This window comes from Eucalyptus grandis, chromosome 8, assembly GCF_016545825.1.
Source record: "Eucalyptus grandis isolate ANBG69807.140 chromosome 8, ASM1654582v1, whole genome shotgun sequence".
Lineage (NCBI taxonomy): Eukaryota > Viridiplantae > Streptophyta > Magnoliopsida > Myrtales > Myrtaceae > Eucalyptus > Eucalyptus grandis.
In genome coordinates, this window is record NC_052619.1 from 14473381 (window position 1) to 14491754 (window position 18374).

Here is an 18374-nt window from a genome sequence, read left to right on the forward strand (position 1 = left end):
GATTTGGCTCATGCAGTGAGTCTCGTCAACTGATACATGAGCAATCCAGGTAAGGAGCTTTGAGAAGCTGTTAAGTGGATCTTTCGTTATTTGGCTAGAACTACCGGAATGGGTTTAATGTTCAGTTCCAAGGGAGGATCAATCGACTTAGTAGGTTATGTTGATTCAGACTTCGCTGGTGATTTGGACAAGCGAAGGTCTATCATGGGATATGTCTTTACTCTTGGCAGTGGAGCTATTTTGTGGAAGGCAATGCTTCAACCTACTGTAGCATTGTCTACAACCGAAGCTGAGTATATGACAGTAACTAAGGCTACGAAGGAAGGAATATGGCTGACTGGTTTGGTCACAGAGTTGGGTATAAAGCAAGAAATTACTACATTATATTGCGATAGCCAAAGCGCAATATGTCTCATGAATAATCAAGTGTTCCATTCCAGAACGAAACACATTGAAGTTCAGTACCACAAAATTTGAGAATTTGTGGAGAATGGTAGCATTGCTTTGAAGAAAATCTATACTAAAGATAATCCTGCAGATATGCTCACGAAGACAATTACTACAGAGAAGTTCAAGTCCTGCAAGGACTTGATTTCTCTCACTCATAATTGAAGTTGATGGAGGCTGCACTGATCCAGGTGCGAGCGTACCTTTGCAAAGGTACAGTGGAGGGAGATATATTCGTTTTCTTGGTTCAAGTGGAGGCTTGTGCTTTATTCAAGCCAAAGGTGGAGAGTTTTGCTGATGTTGTCTTGAATTCTACAAAATTCAATCGGGAAATCTAGGAAAGCTTGAAGATTGCAGGCTATTTGTTTCCAAATATATTTCCTAGATTTGGACCTATCTATAAGAGACTTTCATGGGAAATAGTCCTGATTCAATGTAACTGGGATGTATCATGATATCTCTAATATATAGGGGATAATCACTGAAGATTTATCAGTTAGTTTAGGAAAGTGGGGACCTGAAGATATATTTATTTCGGCATTGTACCTTGTACTCTTGTGATATGCTCAAATAAGAATTGTCTCTCTCTCTCTCCCGTGGATGTAGGCGGATTTTTTTGCCAAATCACGTAAATTTCCGTGTTCTTGATTATTCTTGTTTACTTTTCTCATTTAGTTAGGGTGTTCTTCCACACAACACCCATTAGACACCGATTCTTGTGCAATCGTAGAAACTCAACCATCTATATATATGTACGCATGTCACCCAAATCACCGGCAGGTTGATCCAAAGTCCGTACAACAGATTTCCACCCAAAATAGTAGCATTTAGCTCTTGAATCTTATGCTTCGACTGATTCCTGCATTAATACCAGATGCTTCCCCACCATAAGGTCCAGAAGGCTTCCTGACCTCCCGAACTTGCCCTTTTCATCGGATCACTGCCTTCTCATGCCTACTCTGCACGCAAAATGAACATAAATAATTCCAGGCAATATTGCAAGTCGACATGAGAATATACATCAAGAATCTGATTCTCCTGACTCACCCGGTACTTCTTCCTTGGATTTTTCGTTCGTTTCTTCCGATTACGGGTCAGTCCTCTATTTTTCTCCATCTAAAGCATTTGCACAGCAAAAGTTAAATCTTTGACTATGGCAACTAGTAGTTAAGACCATTAACGGAACTGACCTGAACCATAGTCCACAAGCTCACCTAACAAGTGATATGGCGCTTTCCATAGACTGTTTCAGGCAAGGATGGAATTGCCGGATCCCTGTAGGCGCATCAAAGTCAACAACAAATTGAATACATTCTGAGAGCAATATTATCATGACATGGCACTAAATATTTCCATTGAGTTTTCATGTGTGTCACAAAGACAAAAGAAAGCTCGTGCATATTGAAAGCCATATGTCCGTGATTTTGATGCATTGGTAGCTCTCTCAGGTCTTTTCTTTAATCTTCATTTAATTTCTACTTTTTAATTAGATCCAGAATGCTATTCACCCTCCTTAAAAGTTCTCTTTCCTTTTCCTGCTAAGTCCATAGGATAAAGTAGCAAAAAGATTGATATAACATCTTCCTTATTTCATGAAAGCAGATAAAACTCATAGAAATGTTAGTTCGAATTTTAGCTAAATCCAGATGCTCGATAAGGTTCAATATCTCTTAGAAAGAAAGAAATGATTTGTTTATACGAAGACACATTATACACTCACACCGCGTTATTTTGCACTTTATACTTAGTAATAAAAATTTGTCTTCATCCCAAAAGATTGTTCAATGTTAGGACTTTTCCTTGCAAGTAAACGTCTCAACCCTTGATATCAAATGTCTAAGAAAAATTTTCAAGAAATGCAGAAAAAAAAATCTTAAATAGGTATAATTATGGAGTTCATACATGATTGAAGAAATTTCTAGGATCTCCTTGTTCTATACCCAGCATGTAACTATTAATTTACTTTTCAAGGTGTTGAGAAACATTGTTAGTAATAAGGGTAAAATAGTAATTTAATTATGAATAGGGTTAAGCATATATGAGCGCGCGCGCGCGCGCACACACACACACACACATATATATATATATATATATATATATATATATATATATATTTGTAACTCTATTTTTATTTTGTGAATTAGAACACAATTATCTCTTCACATGGTATCAGAGCCACACTTAAAAAAAAAAAAAAAAAAAAAAAAAAAAAAACTAGCAGCCAGATTACCGGAGACCACTGTTCCATCACCGGAAAAGGTCGTGCCTCCAAAGACCACTGTTCCGTCGCAAATTGCACCGGATGCCGTTGAAGAGCAGCACCGTCACCAATCAAAGGCTCTCGGATCTTGCTGCCTTGCGTGGCTCTTGCGAAGGATATCGAGGTCCTATCCGTGCGTGTGAAGATCTTCGATTTCTCGATCGCGGATGGAAGGAGGTGGCTTTGGTAGATTCAGCTGCGATCTATGGAGTATTGATCAGATCGTGCTGAGTTTCAGAGGAAGCTGGGGCGCTTGATATATCGTCCCCGATCGTTGTCACAGAGATCAGAGTTTCGATGTCTATCAAGCTCAAGGTCGGATTCTCGAGGATTGGTTCAGTCTTTGTTTGTTTCCTCTTGAATCGGGAGAGGAGGTTGGATTTGCCGACCCTGGAATCGCCAATTAGTAGCAGTAGGGCTGTCTGAGCCCTGTGCGTGTGCCTATGTCTGCTCTCTCTCCTTCACTCCAACCACACAAAGTGAAAAAGGGAGGCGGTCTCCTATCCACACCAAGTAAATATCCCCCACGATCTTGAATTCCTTCACCTACTGCTCGAAGCCCCCCATCGCCGTTGTCGTTCCCTTTTGCAAGAGCACCCACCAAGAAGATCCAGAGACAGAGATGGAGATACAACCCAAGAAGAAGCAGCCCTACCGCAAAGTCATATTCCTAGGTCAAATGATGAGGAAACCGGGCATTTTGGTAATAAAGTAGGCGATTCTTTAGTTGTTGATGGTTCTTCCAATACCCACGAGGCATCAATGCCTGGGTCAAATGCTGAGGTTTAGATGCGCGGGGACTTGGGTCTTATGTGTGAAAGCTAGATATCCTAACTGCTGGAGATGACTTTCTAGTGGTGGACAGTAACCCACTTTATTATTTGTACTGCACAAAATTTTGGAAGTAGCTATTGTAGAGGATAGATTTGCTTATTATTATAGAGGATAGAGTTGTTGTTCCGCACTTGAAAGTGATGTTGCATTGAATCAATAGGGATATTGAGAATGAGTATACTGGTGCTTTGGTGATTCGTATGGTGATTCGGTTGAATTTGGAATTTTTGTATATTTGATTGAATTATTGGAATTAAGTATTGGCAACTGTGGAGTTCATTTCTTGGGCTCAATCATTCTTTATTCACTAATGGCGACCAATGGATCGACTTCTGGATCTCCTTTTGATCATTTTCAATTAACATCTGTCAAGTTAGATGGAACTAATTATCCATCTTGGTCTAAAGCAGTCGAGGTCTATCTTACTACCACTAGACAACTAGACTATCTCACGTCTACAATATTGTCTAACACGAGTAAAGCTGCCGATTGGATTGTAGGAGATGCGATGATTTGGACCCTATTGTGGAATAGCATGGACCCTAAAGTCAGTCCTCGCTTTATTCAATGTGACTCCACTAAAGCAATTTGGGATAAGTGTGCATTACTCTATTCAGGGCAAAATAATATGATGCGAGTATGTGACACGTGGGAAAAGTTATTTGATATTCAACGTGGAGATCAATCCTTGTCTGATCATTATGCTCAGTTCACCACTCTCTGCCAACGATTGGATACTTATCTTCCTGCCTCGAACGATCCGGATGTTTTGGCTAAACGCCAAGAGGATTTGAGGGTAATATTATATCTCAAGTCATTGGGGCCTGAGTATTCATCTCTTCGTCAGCATTTTATATCTCAGAGTTCTTTTCCCACTGTAGATGAAGTCTTCTCCCAGGCTCTCCGTTCTACAATTCCTGAAAAGAGTTCTTCCACACTGGCGGCAGAGATTAGTGCTATGCTTTCTTGTGGTTCTAGTAGACGTGGAGCTCGAGGTCGTGGTTATCGAGGTCGTGGACGCAGTGTTGTTCATGGCGGAAGTCATGGAGGCCGTGAAGGGGGAGTTGGGACTCGTGGTACCATCAATTCTGGGAATAGTCGTGGTTCCCACTATTGCCATCATTGTCAAAGAGCTGGACATACAGAAGCTTATTGCTATACACTTCACCTAGAGCTCAAACCATCTATTGCTACATATGCAGAGGTTGAGGATTCTCTTGGTCCTTCCTCAATGGCTCCACCAAGTTCAACTCAAGTTCTTAAGACAGGCAATTCAGTTACATTAACACGTGCTGAGTATGATACATTAGTTCACTCGTGGAAGACTGTATTAGATGCAATATGAATAGCGGATTGATTATCACAAAATAGCAATGATGGATTTGACGGTGACATTCCAATCTCTAATAGTAACATTCTCGACCATAGTAATTCACTTGTCACATGTGCCATAGCATGATATTCAGCTTCAACGCTTGATCGGGAAACTATATGTTGTTTCTTGGTAAGGAGAGAAGGTGTCGTTATAGTCAACACCATAAGTTTGAGTATACCCCTTCGCAACTAACCATGCCTTCAATCGATCAAGAGTACCATCAGAGTGAACTTTAACGGTGAAAACCCAATGACAACCAACAAGTTGTTTATTAGTAGGTAAGGAAATAGGCTTCCAACTTCTGTTCTTCAAGGGAAGACACCATTTTCAATTTTACATCCAAATCGTCCTCTTTTTTCTTTACCACTTCGAGTCTTTGGGTGTGTTTGTTTTGTATATTATCTTACTCCATGTCTTGATAAATTGGATCCTCGTGCTAAAAAATGTGTCTTTGTGGGATACTCTTGAACTTAGAAGGGATACAAATGTTACTGTCCTACTTGTCGTCGCATGTTCATGTCTGCAGATGTGATGTTCTTTGAAGATCAGTCATATTTTTCTTCTCATAATGTTCCACAGACACACGGTGATAGTGATGATTGTGTTCTACCAATGCTTCCACTGCGTTCCATCTCTTCAGTTAACTCTAGAAAATTTTAGTTTGCTAACCGCACCTATCATCGATGAAGTACAATTCCAACTATGACAGTACAACCTTCATCAACACCTGATTCATTTGTTCCCCCATCAATTGCAATGCCAGCCTATGATCCGGATCTGCCTATTGCTTCTCGAAAAGGTACACGTTCTTGTGTTAGTCGTCTTGTTGATCGTTATTCTCCCTATTCTGGTCTTTCTTATTGTGTTAATAAGCGTCATCCTATTTCAAAGTTTTTGTCCTATGATCGTTTATCTCCTACCTTCTCTGCCTTTGTCCCATCGTTGTCTTCCGTTTCTGTGCCTAGCAGTGTTATCAAAGCTCTTGCTCATCTGGGTTGGCGTCGTGCCAAGGAAGATGAAATGCAGGCACTAATTCAAAACAAAATTTAGGAGCTTACTTTCTTACCTACTAATAAGCAACTTGGTGGTTGTCGTTGGGTTTTCACCGTTAAAGTTCACCCGAATGGTACTCTTGATCGATTGAAGGCACGGTTAGTTGCGAAGGGGTATACTCAAACTTATGGTGTCGACTATAATGACACCTTCTCTCCTATGGCCAAAATTCCCTCTATCCGTGTCTTTATTTCATTGGCTGTGTAATTTGGCTGGATCCTTCATCAATTGGATGTGAAACATGCCTTTTTACATGGTGACTTAGCTAAGGAGGTCTACATGGAGCAACCACCTGGGTTTATTGCTCAAGGGGAGAATGTGGTATGCCGTTTACACAAAGCTTTGTATGGACTTAAACAGTCTCCTCGTGCTTGGTTTGGTAGATTTAGTGATACGGTTATCAAATTTGGATTAAAACGGTGTCAGGTAGATCATTCAGTTTTCAACCCTGTATCTTCAACTAGCTGTATCCTTCTAGTTGTATATGTGGATGATATCATCATTACTGGCAATGATTCAGGTGGTATTCAAAAACTTAAGTAATTTCTGCATAAAGAATTAAGTACTGAAGATATGGGATGTCTTCGATACTTTCTTATTATTGAAGTATCCTATTCACATGTTGGTATCAATTTATTACAATGAAAGTATGTACTGGACATCCTTGGTGAGATTGGATTTCTTGGAGTAAAGCCAGTCGATACTCCTATGGATTCCAATATGAAACTTGATACAAAACATGGAGAATTACTACATAATCTAGCAAAGTATTGAAGATCAGTTGGTAAATTAAACTATCTTACTATCACAATACCTTATATATCCTTCGCGGTTAATGTAGTAAGTCAATTCATGAGTTCTCCTCGTACCACTCATTGGAATGTTGTACTTCGAATCATCAAATATTTGAAGGGAGCGCCAGGTAAAGGACTACAGTTCAAGAATTATGGCCATCTAAACACTGCAGGCTTTTCTGATGCCGATTGGGCTAGATGTCCTGTGGATAGGAGATCTACTTCAGGCTATTGTGTGTTTCTTGAGGGTAATTTAGTAGCATGGAAAAGCAAGAAACAGCATGTAGTTTCCCAATCAAGCGCTAAAGCTAAATATCGTGCTATGGCACATGTGACAAGTGAATTACTATGGTTGAGAATGTTACTATCAGAGATTGGAATGTCACCTTCAAATCCATCAGTGCTATTTTGTGATAATCAATTCGCTATTCATAATGCATCTAATCCAGTCTTCCATGAGCGAACTAAGCACATTGAGGTTGATTGTCATTTTGTGCGAGAAAAAGTTCAGAAAGATGAGATTATTCTGCAACACACAAAGTCAGAGGATCAACTCGCAACCATTTTTACGAAATCTCTATGGGGAAATAGAGTGAGCGTCTTATGTAACAAGTTGGGATTATTTGATATCTATATCCCAACTTGAGGGGGAGTGTTAAGAAATATTGTTAGTAATAAAGGTAAAATAGTAACTTAGTTATGAGTAGGGTTAAGCACATATGAGCACATATATATATTTGTAACCCTATTTTTATTTTGTGAATTAGAAAACAATTATCTCTTCACACAAAGCATAAGTTGTAATTGATTGATCAAAATGGGTGCCTAATATCACTCTTCTGGGACCACATTAAGATCAACATGGAAAATATTAGATGAGCAACAGAAAACAGACCTTGTATACATATCTGCTTTGGCGGCAAGTTTTGCAGCTCGTTGCTGCTTCACTTGCTTATAAAACTCATTGGCTGACTCTTCAGATTCACTTTCCTCAGAATCATCACCTCCATTAGCCTCAAGATTCCCATCTTCGTCACCGAGATCATCCTCTGACTTAACTCCAGCTCCAGCCAATACTTAACGCTCATGTTTCCTCCGCCTTTCTCCAATATCATCCCTCCCTGGCAAATCATCATCACCTGATATGACCTTCCAGGAGCAAGGTGAAAAGCTTGTCACTCGTAATATTCATTTCAGGATTAATATGGTAATGTCACTTAGAGCTTCCTTGGAATCCTTCCAAAACTAATATGATACTATCACTTGATTTGTTTAAAAATATAGTAGAAATTCAGCGCAAATCCAATCCATAAAAAGATTGTACTTAAGTCGACTTATAACCCTAGGTAATTTAACAATCATATAAATGGAAGGTATATCAATCTATCATCTTGCATCTAACATATCCAACAATCAAAAAAGAGTTAGGACAGAGAAAGGTACGAGACAACATCGAAAGCTCAATACGATCACGAGAATAAAAAAAAGTTCCTCAAAAACTTCAAGGGACAGGAAAGTAGAATATTTTTTTCCCAATATTTCGGTATTTTACTTGACATAATCCATACAAGATTATTCTATGACATGAAAATAAGCAAAAACAAAGTGTTAACATGTGTTAGCCATATACCCTAATTGTAGCCCATGATGATTTCTTTTCTTTTTTGTAATGTTTTAGGTATATTACTGACGTGGTTAGTTCCATCTATACCAGATTACCCAAACAGACTCGTCCATTCTAGAGCAACTAAATCTTGAATCATCAGAAACATCTTCTAGGAACATTGTTCAAGGACTGCACCAACTGGAAATTTACTTTCATTTTGAATATTTAACCCATATATTTCCCCTGGTAGGAAGCAGCCTAGTTGTTGCAAACACATTTTGATCAATCACATAACCTCTTGCACTTAAAGGAAAAAATTTGAACATAATCATGCCAAGATCCAAACCTTCTCTCTTGTTTTCAACCCGCAGAAGATTGGAGAGTTTAGTTAATTTGAATGATCCTGCATGCCCATTCATCAACCATGACGAGATGCTACAATAGCACGATCATCGAAATCTGCATAGGTCTCCAGCTGCCTGTTGAAGAAGGAACCTAAGTAAACACCTTAAATTAAAACAAAGAGCAGGTGTGGGCAATTAAAGCAGTACCCGTTCACTGGTCTCGAAGTTCTTTGGTTTTTCTCCCCTTTTGAACCATTTGAACTAAAAACATTCTTGTGCCTCAATTTTTCCTCAAGGGCAGCCCTAACCTTTAACATCTTCAAGCTTTGCACCCTAAATTGTTCCCTCTGCCAAATTTTGCGATAATCAAATACAAGAATACTTAAACTACTTTATGCGGCTTGGAGAGAGAGGAACTGACATTTCTAGTGCTGTCAATTGAGCCAGACTCACCTGAGGTTTATGTTTCTCTCCATTATTCTCATCGTCCTGAATGGGTTCATGAGGCTGCAAACCAACATTCATGTTCATACTAAGGACACAAGGAGGCAAATATACAATCTTGATTAAGGTGAAACATACATTTTTTGCCTCTTGATCTTGAACATCAATAGGCAGTGGAATGGACTCGTCATCTTCATCAGAATCATCAGATTGCAACAAAGTTTCATCATTCACCAACTTTTCTGGCATTTCATCTGAAGTACTTTGTTTTAGAATCTCTTCAAGGTGAGACGGAAGGTTTTCATCAAGTTGTTTCATCTGCCTAACGTAGTGCATCTAAGACTTCCGACAGCTATAAAATAAAGACTGAAAAGTAATATGACAGTAGACAAAAACCCTATCCAATGCAGTACAGCAATATGTTCATAAACATTGAGTGAGCAAGCAGTACAGTTATATGCATGACTCACCCAGGGAGAAAAAGAGAGAGAGCAATCTTCAGGCACATGCATAGTCAGTCAACACTCAAGGAAACCAAAAGCTAACTGCAAAAGATGTTGACGAACAAATATGCATTCGCACAATCCTGACAACCTTCCAGTCATCCCCTTCTACCCTCAGAATACTACACCACACTAAAGATTAGGGATTACAGAGAAAGATCATGATTTCATAAGGATCAGGTGCCAGTTAAAGTTGATTCCAGCATAATGAATACGGAGACGCCACAAATAAATGGCTTACACATCTCAACCAAATGGTTCATTAGTCCTCACTAAATGGAAATGTAAAAATCAATGGAATTTCAGTAAAGATGTTCAACTAGCAACATAGACTGAACCAAACAGCCATACATACAAATAGAGACAACTACAACAACATTTAGCAGATCACTGAACACAAGAAAATTTAAAAAATAAATAAAAATAAAATGAATAGGCTAAAAAGTACGTCCACACACTTGAGTAGCATATTACCCATAATCACTATGATGACAGGAGCAATGACACCGTTGAGTGTATTGTGACTTTGCCTATCATGCCCAAGAGTGGTTTCCAATAGGAATTAACAAGTAGGCCGAAAGTTAACAACGATATTCATTGGCATGCCACGCAGTATGCATGTGCAGATTTATAGATAAAATAACCAATACAAATTATATAACTTCTTTAAATACCTTCTACAATAAGCTTTTGATCTCTACAAGGCGAGCTATAACAGGATGATCTCAAACTGTTTGTCCCTCAGACTTAAGGAGGAGATAAAAAGTAACTGCTTGGCAATAGGCCAGCAGCAGAACCCGCTTTACTTCCAAATAGCGTGATCCTCCTTTCATTGTACTTTCCCTCTTTTTAACCTTCATAGAATAAAAGACACATGCCGAACAACAATAAAGTATGAGCTGCAAATTCCACATTCAACAGAAACCACAGACAGCGAGTAATAAAGAAACAACACTGTACAAGCCAAATGGAATTAAAACATTATAGTAATAAGCTCAAACAATAAGAAATATTAAAGATCCAAGCCAAGAAAACTTCAAAGCAAGACACCAAAGCATTCGACCAAAAGCATAACAGAAAATATTGGATAGCTAAAATTCATCCCTTCGGTGAGATCCTTCCTAGGGACCTTCAAAGCAATCTTTGTAGTGATATAAATTTCTGCCAAGAAAACTTGAAGAAATCGTGAACGAAATCATTCCATACTAGAGAGATTCAAAGAACAAGTCATCTGTTAGCACACGCCTCTTTGACAGTGGAATAAATACCTTGCTTAGAAGCGGATTGATTCTGCTTTCAAGCTCTTCAACTGCATCATTAAGCTCAGACAGCAGTCCCACCAATTCCAGAGCAGAACTGCAAGAAAAACATTCAATTAAATAAAGAGGCAGAAATATAAAGTAAATAGACTACATACATATTTCCTTTTCCTGGTGACTTTGAAATTCATTCAATGCAGGGGAACTTACTTCATAATATCCCTTATGTTTCATTTGTTAACTTAAGTAGTAGGATTGGATGCAGATAACTTCTGACTGGAAAATACCACATATTATGAGATCAAGTATGACAAGGAATAAAATCTTTGAATTGATGACTATATTACATATGAATTATTAATTTCTATGTAATCCATAACTCCAACCACTTCTTTATTTGCTTCTCTCTCATGAACAAGAATTTTTCTCATTTAACATTGTCCCAATTATTGCAAAATCTACCATGCCTCAACAATCCCACCTATTTCCTCTCATCAAGTGTGATCGGCTTCATTTGCCTTTACCACTAAGATGTCTTCCTCATCTAGCTTGACAAATTCTTTTCCCAACAAGGAGGTGGCTTATAAAAATCCTACGAAATTAAAAAATGGAATGTCTTCTCTGAAAGACCACATTACAGTAGGAAAATATTGTGAGATATACGAGGAGAAATCTGCTGATTGTCTTTCCCTTTTCATTCACGTCTAACGTTTGCTTTTATAAGTAAAATCCAGAAAATCAATTCATCAAATTGGCTTTATTTGTTTCTTCAAAATCATAACCAAACCATCCTTAGGCTGTCTAGTAGGTTCTCTAATCAAGGAAGAAAAACATTGCTGAGTTCTACTTCTGAACATTTGGCTTGATTAGTTTATCCTGCCAGAAATTTCAGCACATAGTTCTCAGAAATTTCAGCACATAGTTCTCATGAATCTGAAAGGACTGACAATCACCACCTGATGGATAGGAATAGCTAAGATGCAGAGTGGAATCAAAGACACCAAGTTATCCAGTTTTATGCAAAAAGGATTATGCGAATTACATAAGCTTCCACAGTCTAATTGCAGGATGCACCATGAAGAATTATGAGAAAACATAGTGCAGCACTTTATGTACCTTGACCAATTACAAACATGCATTGCAAGATCCATCTTTGGAAATACTTTTTTATTTTTAATAGATAAAAAGTTCAACCAGAGGGCATCAGGGGGTGAAAACCGATATGCAAAAAGAGCCCAAAAAATGTAAAGCCATATACAAAAGAGGTCATAGTCAATATCAATTGTATGTTCATGGTCAATACATTGTGCCGGTCTATCGAATTTTCCCATACTGATCTTCCCAGCAAAAGATATTAAACTCTTGCTACTTTCAGTCAAAATTCCATAACCAGTAGCAACACATTAACCAAAGCAGCTTTTAGTTCACTTTAAGAGAGGAAATACCTGTATACAACATCCATTTGCTTTTCCTTTGACAGTGCATTCAAATCTTTTTTTTCTCTCCTCAAAAGCTGTCACAATATCATCACCAGTGCCTTTGCCTAAGCCAGATTCAGATTTACCTTTTCCTCCAACCGTAATTTCCAGAAGAATCATGAATAAGTTGCAATTGAAATAGCACTATTACTTCGAAACTCCACCTACCTCTATGGGGAAAACATTTCAGAACAACTTCAAAGCCACAGAGTAAGCAAGGTTATCAGAAAATGATACCCCTAAAGTTGGTTCCACAGTGGCCTCATCTGGACTAATATCTTCAAGCCCAAAGTCCACCATTGATAATGATTTTGCTTTCTCCCTCTGCAATCTTAACACCACTGCCTCTTCCTCTGCAGGAATTTCCTCATCACTAGAGGTTGCCTGTGGTTCGAATAAAGAATCACAGAATTTAAGCTCGCTCAAAAGCCAAATATGAAGCGTTCGGGTTCTTCAGAAAAGTACTTAACAAGGGAAATCACAATCCATTTGTAGTTTAACAGAGAACCCCCGTATCAACTTGATGAAGAGTAAAGAGGGATCAATTCAGATTTCCAACTCAACGTACCTCATCAGCATTATAGTACCGCCTCTTCCTTCTGCCCAAACAGCCTTCTTGTGTTCATCTTCTTCCTCCTCATCGTGCATTTTGTCTTCCACACCACCAATTTTTGCCTGCTAAAACTTTTGCTGTCTTGCAACTACAAATAAACGAAACAACAATATGGAAATTGAACTTTATAAGTGGAAGCCAACATCACCAACAAAAACCAAGCATTTGTCTACTACATGAGGTATTACACTTTTAAGAAGCAGTGAATCATCATCAGGGGAAAATGAACCAAGGCAATGGCGTACAATATATTTTACTCTCCTCTTGTTCACAGGCTATGAAGAGGATCAAGAATTGAAGAATCGAATGCAAGACTTCTTGGTTTGGTACATTGATCATCACTAGGCCAATCACCTTGCTCCTATCAAGCAATATGCTGAATGATTGCCCATTATTAGAATAGTTCATTCATAGGAGACATAATACATGTGGAGCTACAGTTATGAACCAAAATGACTTCTCTTACAGGTAACTGTTACCATTACCATCCATCTAATTATTATAAAAGATGATAGATGTAGCGTCCCTAGCATGGCAGCATGTGAAATTTATAATAGAAGAGCATACTGCTATTGGCTGCTTCACCTGTACATTCTATTATGGCAAGGTTGGCGAAATCAGAGGAAGTTTTTCCTCTCCACACAAATTCATGAGAAGATTATGAAAAGATAGCAGAGCTCCCTAAAAACGTTCCAATATATCATATTCAAGTAAGATCAAATTCCATCACTTTTATTTGATGTTACAACATCACAAATTCACCTGTAAAGGTTTTACCGTTGAAATGACATGAACAGGCAAACAAGAGTGTAACACAGAGCAACCAACTGTTGGAGACCGGTTAAAAATTAAACAGCTATTTTTAGGCCAATCTCATCAATAACTAGTACCTAATTCCCATAAAACCAGACTCAACAAAAGTGAACATGCACGTAGACTGCAATTTCAGAGTTTTTCATCTAGTGGAAGTTAACACGTTTACTCTCAAGGACTTCATGGCAAACAAGACTTCCAGTTTTCTAACCAGACTTATTGACTGGAGAGCTTAAGCCAACTTAGGTTCAGATATTAAATGTTGAGCAGGTAGGACAACTTACTTCAGAGAATTAGGAACTCTCTGATGAATTGGCATGTAGAGAAGAACAAATTCAGTGGGCAGTAATGGTAACTCAAGAAAAGCAAAATAACTTAAGACAATCTTACTTTTCGCAGCAAGCCCGGTCAATTGAGCGTCATCTTCTTCCGTGTCATCATCTTCATCCTCGTCTTCGTCGTCTTCGTCCTAGATGAAATTCCAAGAAACCATAATCCATGAATTTCTCTTTCCAACAAACAACAATTTCGAAGCGCCTTTATATAAATGGCCAGTAGAATTCCAGAATTTTAAAAGTAATGATTACTTCATGAGAACATCAGAAAGGAAGTCTCTCATGCATGCTAATTTCACAACAGTTCACCAGCTAATATGAAAAATATAAAGAAAACCCACAAAAGAATGCCTTATGAAAGGTCACATCACCACAAAAAAGATAGCTATCACAACACCAGTTTAATCCACACAAATACTCAAACGCAAATCTCATGCAAACATTTATATAATTATCACTAAATTCCTTAAAAACCTTCCCTACCATGCGCTAAACAAAATCCAACTCTGTCCCAAACGAAGTTCACCGGATGAACTAGACCAAGTCAACATCAAAGGGAACTTATATACCTTAAAATCAAAGACAGGCTCTTCATTGTCATCATCTTACTCCCCAGCATACTATGAATGTTCAGCGGCACAACATCCTTTTGTTTGTGAACTACAAATAAAAACATCAAATAAGAGCAACCCATTTATAAAGCAGCAAACTTCGCACTGGCATTTACACAAATAGAAAGCACGTGGCGCCAGTAAGCAGATACTCAGCCGGGGGAGATAACTCACAGGCATCTATTTCGTCATCAATGTCTTCCAAGGCCGAGTCTTCATCGACAGCCCTCCTCTTAAAGCCCCTCTTCTCCTTTTTCTGACTCCTGGACCTCTTCCCCATGGTCCTTCTAGCTCAAGTCCTTCAAATTCTTACTGCAGCATAAACGAAAACTAACGAAACGAAGGCTATGTTGATGATTTCGGTCAGTGATTGGTGCAATTGGAACTGGAAGACCTTAGGTATGTTGGTTTCAGGCATACATGGACAACTTCCTCAAGATCTTCTAGGAAGGCTAGGAAGATTGATAGAGTCCTTGTGAACTCTAGGTGGTGCATGGATTTCTCTTACTCTAAAGCCTCCTTTCTAGCACCAGGTATCTCGGATCTCATATCTATGGTGGTTAAAGTGTTGAACCCAATTCTTCGAAGGAAATTTTTTTGATTTCTGGATTAAGCATCCACAGTTCAATGCAATTGTTAATCAAATCTGGGAGGACTCGGTGGAAGGGGTTCCCATGTTTAGGCTTATGCGTAAGCTTAAGGCGCTCAAGTACTGTCTCAAGCAAGGACATCAAAAGCAAGGGTCGCCTTAGAGAACATGCAAGCCGACCTTCAGAGGGATCCTTTCTCGACTAATCTTGCTTAGTTGGAAAAGGACCAGCGAATATCTATGCTAACCTTCGAGCTAGTGAGGAGTCCTTCTTCAGACAGAAATCAAGAGTCAGGTGACTCAAGGAAAGGAGATCGCAACACCAAGTTCTTCCATCAGTATGTAAACAAGTGACAACTTCGGAATAGAGTTCTTTCTTTTTTGGATTCCTCTGGTAACTAAATTACTGAACCGTACCTAGTTCAGCAACGCTTTGTGGAGCATTTCCAGGATCTCCTGGCACCGCAAGTGGAGCAACAAGGGCCGTCCATTGGGGAGATTTGAGAGACCATCCAACATCCTCTTACAGACGACCAAGGTAGCTTTCTTGTTTGACTAGTCATCGAGATGGAGATCCAGGATACATTTTTCTCTCTACCTAGGGGCAAGTCCCCTGGCCCGAATGGCTTCACAGCTTAATTCTTTAAGGAGAATTGGGAGACAGTTGGACATTTGGTCATAGCAACAATGAGGGATTTCTTCGTCACGAGGAAGCTCTTGAGGGAGATAAACACCACCATTCTGGTGCTTGTGCCCAAAGTCCCCAATACGACTTCTGTTGATGATTATAGGCCCATCGCCTGCTGCAACACTATATATAAGTGTATCACAAAAGTGCTGGCTAATCGAGTTACGGATGTTCTAAAAAATGTTTTTAGTCCGACTCAGAGCGCTTTTGTGAAGGGCAGGCGGATCGGAAACAATATCTTGATGGCTTAGGAACTCTTTTCTAGTTTCCATTTGGAATCATACCTTCCTAAGTGTGCGATTAAGGTTGATTTCAAAAAAATTTATGACACAGTCGATTGGGGTTTCCTGGAGAGAGTTATGCTTGCTTTTGGCTTTCCCGACTTCGTGACTACGCCTATTATGACATGTGTGCATATGCCCATGTTTTCCATTGCTCTAAATGGGGAACTTCATGGCTACTTTGCAAGTGGGCGCGACCTACGCCAAGGTGATCCTATTTCTCCATACCTTTTTACTTTGGTTATGGAGGTCTTATCTAGAATCCTGATAAGGGCCTCTTACAAGCCGGAGTTTAAATTCTTCTGGCAATGCAAGGCGACGAATCTCTCGCATCTTTTCTTTGCAAATGATGTTTTCCTATTTATTGAGGTGGACCTAACTTCTGTAAGTCTCCTCAAAGAGGGCCTCTAGCTCTTCCCGACTTGGAGTGGCTTGTGCCCAAACCATTCCAAGAGCGAAATCTTTTTGGCTGGTGGATCGCCTGCTTTAAGGACTCAAATCCTCCTCCACCTCGACTTCCAAGAAGGTAGTTTACCAGTACGATACATAGGGGTTCCTATCATTACCGCTAGGCTTAGCAAGGCAGACTGTTGTGTTCTTATTAACCGTATTACTGTGGGGGTGCAATTTGGACTCATCGCTTTCTCTCTTTTGTTGGCCAGCTTTAGCTTATCAGGTTAGTCCTTCATGCTATCCAAGCCTACTGGGCGAGAGTTTTTATTTTACCTATAGCCGTGTTGGAACAAATTGAGAAAGTATATAGGCAATTCCTATGGAAAGGCCCGAAACTAGGGAGAGGGGGTGTTAAGGTTGCCTGGGGTGAAGTGTGCCTACCAAAAAAGGAAGGAGGCCATGGCATCCGGAGGCTCAAGGATTGCAACAAGGCTACTATGCTGAAGCATATCTAGCTCCTATTTTCACACAAGAAAGCCTTGTGGTGCAAGTGGATCCATTCCATGTTTTTAAAATCAATGAATTTTTGGGTTGCTAAGAAACCCACCTGCTGTTCTTGGGCTTGGAAAAAAAATCCTATCCTTCATAAGCGAGGTCCGTAATGCCTTCTATTGGAGAATTGGAGACGGCCTCTCTACCTCCTTATGGTTTGACAACTGGCACCCTAGGGGCACCCTAGGGGCCCCCTGAACTTAATTTTTTTGTGCTCATTCATCTACAGTTCAGGGCTTTCTAGGCAGGCAACAGTGGCTAATCTCTTCTCTAATGCTAGGCAACCTCTCAAGTTGGTGCTTGAGTCATGGGATCATCCCCTCCCGAGCCTCTCTCAGAATTCATATTGCTTTTTCTAGAGGGAGAATTAATCAGGATGCTTCACTGTTGAGATGGCTTGGGAGACCTTCAAGCAAAAGAGGACTCAAGTCATTTGGCATATGTTCATCTGGAACAATGAAATTACACCACGGTATCAAGTAAACATTTAGCTTATAGCTAAGCGCAAGCTGCTGTCGCGACCCGATCTCGCCGCCCCTCGAAATGGCCAAGGAGGGGAAAGGTCGGATTTAGGGGTACTTCAATCACGAGAGTTTCCTCACGAGATCACGAGCTCTCCCAAGCTCGTACCCCGCGCAATAGCGGATTTATTTATATGATCTAAGTATTTAACAACCTAAAAAAAAAAAAAATACAGGAGTCGCCACTAACCTCATCTTGGGGGTCGGCTAGAAACCCAATCGAGGGTCGGGAGTATTCCCTCGATTCTTACATAACCAGATATCTAGATTCGGGGACTTGGGTTATGCTAATATTGCTATTAGCGCCCTTTCGGTACCTAAACAGAATATTGTGTCTTTTCCTAACATGTCCATGCATTTCTTTTTATGATTTCAAGATCGTCAATTCTATACTAAATGATCATGCGTGGTGAATTACTTTCATTATATTCTATTCTATTCTATTCCTAAGAAATGAAAGGAAAACAGTCAATGAAAATTAAATTGCAAGACATGAAGTAAACAATCAAGGGAAAGCAGTTAAACCTAATCATGCAATTCTAAAATTGTAAAAGAGAAAACAGCTGGGAAAGAAAGAAAAC

The 18374-nt window shown here is 39.4% G+C and overlaps 1 pseudogene; it reads right to left on the bottom strand.

Annotated features, from left to right (window-relative positions):
- Positions 1 to 1272: 1272 nt before the first annotated feature.
- LOC120287000 lies at positions 1273 to 15049 on the bottom strand (annotated as a pseudogene).
- Between the last annotated feature and the right edge of the window lie 3325 nt (positions 15050 to 18374).